The sequence below is a fragment of the Ursus americanus genome, chromosome 11 (assembly GCF_024610735.1).
Source record: "Ursus americanus isolate L20-20 chromosome 11, mUrsAme1.1.p, whole genome shotgun sequence".
NCBI lineage: Eukaryota > Metazoa > Chordata > Mammalia > Carnivora > Ursidae > Ursus > Ursus americanus.
Genome location: NC_142137.1, coordinates 24759659 through 24766435, shown reverse-complemented (window position 1 = coordinate 24766435; position 6777 = coordinate 24759659). Strand labels below are relative to the sequence as shown.

Genomic DNA, 6777 nt, shown 5'->3' with positions numbered 1-6777 from the left:
TGTTTCATTGATCTATGCTTCTGTTCTTCTGCCAATACAACAGTGTCTTGATTTTGTTGGCTATGTAGTAAGACTTAAAATCAGATAAAGTGATTCCTCCTACATTATTCTTCTTTTGGATAATTATTTTAGAATAAACTTGTTTATATCTGTCATAGTTGTGATGGTGGCGGCAAAACCTGGCACCTCTCCAGATTGCCTGTGTGTGTGGGACTAGCTATGGCTGAGGTCAGTAGAAGGTGACAGTACTTGGTTGGGGTGAGCTTCTGAACCCCAACTGAGCACAAGGGGGGAGGAAGAATTTTTTAGGGAGTAGGAAATGGTTCTTAATGTTAAACAGAGACATGCTATCATTTAACATTATTTTTGTAGAAAGTATTCCTTTCATGATATCAGTGAGACTATTATAGAGCATTTAAAATGACATTATCCTGCTTGAAAGCAAAGGAGTAGATGGCTAAATATTCAAGGACCCTTCTGTTGTTGTTTTCATTTTATCCACTGTTGTCAGGGACTTGGGTTTAGGTTTCTACAGCAACCACAGTCTGGACTACATAATACCAACACTTTGTGTGCATGTGGTGTTAACGCTGATGCCTTATACACTACATGTGGCAGAGTTGCAGTTGCTATGGAGATCAATCTTTGGACACACTTGGTTGATAACGATGTCTCTCATATGTGGATTTTCCTGCTGAAAGAATATGAAGTGGTGCTACGAGTTGACCGAGAGATGCATAAGACTTGATCAATAATTTCTCTATAGCTGAGAATCTCACATTTGAAAGCCTTAAGTTACACATTTGCTCACAAATATACTAAAGTGTCTACGTGTGTGTTTAATAATATATGGCTTGATGCCTGGAAAGTGGAGTGAAAATATGACTTCAAAGAACACATTATCAGAGGAACTTCACTTCTCTTGGCTAGTCAACACCATTTAAAGAATATGCTGTAAAAAATTCAAAGACTAGATATCTTACATTTTTTAGTAGTCTTATAATAAAGTCAATTGTCAGTAGAAAAGGGAAGGATGCACAGTTCTTCTTGCGAACTACTCTAATTTGAATATGGGGCCTTGGGTAGCAGCTAAGAATCTTTTTCTTGGAGCATTGTATTTCTGAAGAGTCCTTTGAACTCCAGAAATGAGAAACATTGAGGAAGCAGAAGTGGTTTTATTTTTTCTTTTTCTTTGACAGTGCCAGTTAAATGAGGGTGCAGTCCTAGACCTCAATTTAAACTAAGACAAACTGTTGCTGAGTGTCCTCAGAATTCTTGAAAGAGATGTAGTTTCAGGTTGGTAAACATTTTTGCTTTGGGTTAGAGAAACTTGTCAGTCATGAGTTGTTATACCAGAGTAGTTGTTCTCAACCCTGGCTGCACATTAGTACACGGGGCTTTTAAAAAGTACTGATGTTTGAGCCTGACAAAAACTAAATCAGAATCTCTGGGAATGAAGAGAAACTGGGGCATTGGTATTTTTTTTTTCTTTCTTTTCCTTCAAAGGTGAACACTTGACACTGAACTGCAGCCAGGACTGAGAGCCACTGCAGCAGAGGCAGTCTTCATCTAGAATCTTAAATCTTAGCTAAATTTGTATATTAGAAAGTGACATGAACATTGCAGAAAGTTTAGAAAGGGCAGTCTTACCATCTATGTTAGTTTCCTATTGCTGTTGTAACAAATTACCACAATTCTAGTGGCTTAGAATAACACAAGCTGATTGTCTTACTTTTCTGGAGATCGGAAGTCCTAAATGGGTCTTACGGGGTTAAAATCAAGGTGTCTGCAGAGCCAAGTTCATTCTGATCCTCTAGGGAGAATCCATTCCTTGCCTTTTCTGACTTCTAGAGGCTGCCCAGCTTCCTTGACTTGTGGCCACATCGCTCCAACCTCTGCCTCTGTCGACACATCTCCTTTTCTGACTCTGACCCTCCCAACTTCCTCTTATGGAAATATAACCTTGTGGTTATATTGAGCCCATCCAGGTAATCCAGGTTAATCTCCCCACCTCAAGATCTTTAACTTAATCACACCAGTAAAGTTCCTTTGCCGAGTAAAGTAACATTCACAGCTTCCAGGGATTTGGACTTGGACATCTTTTGGGGCTGGAGGGCATTTATTCAGCCTGCCATACCAGCTCAACACAAAGATTGTCACTTTGGTATTGTCCTTCCTAGTCTTCTTTAATATGCATATTTTAGAACGTGATCATCTTGCATATACAATTTTTTTAAAGATTTTATTTATTTGATAGAGACACAGCGAGAGAGGGAACATAAGCACGGGGAGTGGGAGAGGGAGAAGCAGGCTCCCCGCTGAGCAGGGAGCCCGACGTGGGGCTTGATCCCAGGACACTGGGATCATGACCCAAGCTGAAGGCAGACACTTAACAACTGAGCCCCTTGCATATACAATTTTTTATCCTTTTCTGCTTAGTCTTCATAACCATCATTTTGAAAGCTACATAATAGTCCATTCATGATTATACCGTATTTAACATTGCCTTTACGCTGTAGTCGGATTTTCATGTTATTTCAGATTCCTATTATTGATAGATCAAGCTGTGATAAGTATTTTCAGGTGTTAGATAGATTCCGGGATGTGGGAGTACTGAGCTAAATACATATTTTTTAAAGATTTATGTATTTATTTTAAGGGGAGAGAGAGGGAGAGCCAGAGAGAGAGCGCGTGTGCGAGCATGAGTGGGGGGAGGGGCAGAGTGAGAGAATCTTCAAGCAGATTCCCTGTTGAGCATGGAGCCAGGTCCCAGGGCCCATGAGATCATGACTTGAGCTGAAACCATGAGTCAGCTGCTTAATGGACTGAGCCACCTGGGTACCCCCTGAGCTAAATATTATAAACCTTTTTTGTAATGTTTAATTCAAGCTCTCAAATTGTATTTTTGAAGAGTTCTAATTGATATGCACTATCAGCAACGTATGAGAACACCAGCATCACTCTATCTTTGCCAATATTGGTCATTATCCTTTTAAAAAAGACTTTTGCTAATCAGGTGAAAAAATGTTATCCTGATTTAAATTTAATCTACTTGAAAATTTTTTCCATATTGCTGTTTATTTCTCTTTTTGTGTTTTGTTCATCTATTTCTCCTAGAATGATTTATTAATCTGTAAGACATCTTTATATGGTGAAATTATTGCCTTATATGCTACAAATTTTTTTAAACACACATTTAAAAAATTTTAAATTGTTCTTCCCTGTTTTTTCCTTTGTAATTCTTCTTTTTTCTATGCTTAAAATTTTTCACCTAACAAAAGTTTGTGGTAAATATTCAATTTTATTTTTCTTTACATCTTTCATGATTTAGTCACTGCCCTTAGCAAATTGCTAACAAGCTAAGAAGTTCAGGGACTTAACGACTCCAGACTTACTGTATGACTTACTGTACCAAGCAAGTACCAAATTAATTTGGTTCTGTTTATACAATTTATCAAAATTAGAAACAAATTTTTAAAAGGACTGAAGAAGAAATCTAGCAGTTTTAGTGCAGTCCTAAGATGTTTATTGCCCTTTGCTAGGTTTATTCACTATGCTGTCATGTTGTGTGTTCATGCAGATAATTGAGAATTATAGTAAGCTATCTTAGTCTATGATAAACAGACAGAATGTACTTTAATTACATTCTAATTTATTATCTGGTGAAAGTACCTTGCTAACATATCAACCCAGATATGACTTATTGGATAGCCTTTGCACTTAGAGGAATAATCAGTCTGTAATCATAAACAACATGAACCGTTCATCTTCTAGATTGCTATTATATTTATTACGCTCAAATGCCTGTGCTGGGTTCCTTTCCTGTTTGCTTCCTGTTTCATGGCTTACATGCCACTACCCTGCCTGCCATAAGTTGGTGGTATCCTGTGCTCACAAATTCATTCCCTTCGGGACACCTGGGTAGCTCAGTTGGTTAAGTGTCTGTCTTCGGCTCAGGTCTTTATCTTGGGGTCCTGGGATGGAGCACCGTGTTGGGCTCCCTGCTCAGCAGGGGAGTCTGCTGCTCCCTCACCCTCTGCCCCTCCCCTTGCTCGTTCTCTCTCTCTTGCTCACTCTCTCAAATAAATAAAATTTAAAAAGCAAACAAATTCATTCTCTTGAAATATGAGTTAGGCACATGCCTGGGAGTAGAGTTCAGTTACTTTACCATAGGAGTAAAATGCATTTCCCCTCAGTTACAGTAAATAGAATGAACTGTCACCATAATGTACTAATACGTGATTTATTCCTTGCTAAGAATTAGCACAGTTCTAATTCTATAAAGAAAAAGTTTGCCCCCCAGAATAGCCACCACATCCTTTAATATCCTGTGTTACTTCCCCCTGGCTCCAAAAAAGAGATATGCAAATTAAGCTAAAACAAGAGCCAACCCCTGTTTCTTTCTTTTGAGACAAACTTGTACAGAGAATTGGTATCGGGGAGTGGGTTTCACCAAGTGAATACAGTGCTCTGGTGCAGTACCTTAATTCTACCACTTAAGAATGAACAACCTCTGGCACTAGTTCGGCAGAATAATGTAGAAGTTTGTAGCATTACATTACCTCAGTTGATCCGGATCTTTTTGAATACCTTTGTGTTGGATGGTCTGTGAAGTGGGGCTGAAGTTGGGGAGGTACAATCAGTGTAGAACCACCTAAAGAGATTTATAATTCACCTCCCCAATGAGTTACAATCAGGAGTTGTTATGGTCTTCTGTATTCCAGACACCCCTTCTTTCCCCTCTACCTCTACCTTAAGAATTTTAATTGAATCTGCTGATCCAGTATCTTTGCAAACAAAGATGATGATAATCCTTATCTGAGAGTAGTATCCTCCTTTTATGAACAAGGATCTTACACCTGAAAGAGACCTCACTAGTGCTTTTGGTATAATACTGTAACAACACATGTGCCTATAATTGTACAGCTGATAAGTGGTAGAAAGGACTTGGGATTTCTGCATTTCAATGCTATGATTTTTTTGTTTCCATTCTTGGTCCAAATTTGTATTAAAAAGGAAGGTAAAAGATGTTGGTCTATTTCACTTACCCTCGTTTTCCACGTTGGAAATTTGTTTTGGCATGCAGATCAGTTTAGGTGAACTTGGAAGTTCTTTCCGTTCTGAAGATTTCTGCAGGAACTATAAATTTTTTATTTTTTACCTAGGAATTGCTCAGTTAATCACTTCCATTTGAGAGTCCTGGTTTTATTTGGCTTCATTCCGAGTGGTAAAATAGTGGTGTAAAATCACCTTTCTTCTTTCCTTTTTGTTGAAGCATTCTTTCTGAGCCAGGTCACATCTAAGGTCTTTCCTGAAGATTTTGTGATTATGTCCCTTGAATGCCTTGCCTTAGTCCATGTATGTTCTCCGTCCTCACAGCCCCAGGTTTCTGGACTTTCCCACGGGGTATTCTCCTTAGGGCCTGTTCAGCCCCACTTTGGATCTGACCAAGGTATTGTTCCTATTTTATTGACTCCTCTCTTCCTGGAACCCTTTTGCTGTCTCCTCGAAGCTAGATTCCGTGTGCTATCCTGTCTGAATATTAGGAGAGAATTAGTAATAATTTTTACCCTTACTTTTCTACCAGGGAAGCCTTAGATGGGTGCTTCTGTTGGAACTAACCCAGAAGAGACCATATTTAGCACTTGGAGATCAGATTGAAGGGAGAGAGAGAGCGGTATCTTGACGAGATGCAGAAGGAAGTGGTTGCAAGCAGCCAGGGCCTTGTTCTGCGCACCTTGTTAAGGCAGCGCCTATTTCATGTGGCTCTCCGGCCCACTGGAGAGTGTCGCGGGGCTGACCCCAAGCCAAATCCTTCTCTGAAGCTATAGCCTCGTTTGCTTTGGGAAAAAATTTACTTCATGTTTGCCATCCTCTTCACCCTATAGCTGATACAGTATGAATTCTTCAAGAGCCCCCTTCTATGACTATGTTGTAACTCCATTTTAGGAATAATAACTGCACGGTTATATTCTGAATTTAGTGGCATGTTGATTTTCAGGAAGACCGTTTTAGGATCAAATCAGAGCAAATCAGAGCAAAATAGTTATAATTGGCCATACTGCAGTGTAAGTCCCCCTTTGGCTTCCAGCCTATAAATTATAAAATACGCCTCAAAATAGATCTTACCAAGATCACTAATGACCTCCATATCACTGAATCTAATGGATTTCTTTTAGTCTTTATTCTAATTGTATTATTGACAGTTTCTTTTTTCTTGGAAAACACCTTTTACTTGCTTTTCTTCTGACTTTCTAGGCATTCCTTCCCTGCCTCTGTGGCACAGGCTCACTGGGTGATTAAATGTTGCTGTGCCCTCTTATCACTCTATTCTGTCTTGAGTTTATCCCTTCTGTATCCTTCAGTTACCAGAAATGATCTGCATTTGTCTAACCTTGCCCACCTGGTCTCCTTCTAGTCTACATCCCCCATTCCTGAAGAATAGAAAAGTGAATGTGAGCAGAGACACCTGCGTGGCTCAGTCGGTGAACCGTCTGCCTTCTTGGCTCAGGTCATGATCCCAGGGTCCTGGGATCGAGTGCGGCATTGGGCTCCCTGCTCCGTGGGGAGACTGCCTCTCCCTCTCCCTCTGCCTGCTACTCCCTCTGCTTGTGTTCTCTCTCTCTCTGACAAATAAATAAATAAAATCTTAAAAAAAAAAAGTGGATGTGAACATAGTGAATTTCTGAATTTTTAGTTCTGCTGTATTAGTCTGTCAATTCATGCACCAATACTACATTGCTTTAATTGAAGATTTATGGTATATTTTAATATCCG

The 6777-nt window shown here is 39.5% G+C and overlaps 1 protein-coding gene across 4 annotated transcripts in view; it reads left to right on the top strand.

Moving 5' to 3' along the window:
• The window catches only part of PDSS2 (decaprenyl diphosphate synthase subunit 2), a 233325-nt gene that overhangs the window by 26173 nt on the left and 200375 nt on the right, over window positions 1-6777 (top strand). The gene's annotated exons all lie outside the window — the stretch shown is intronic.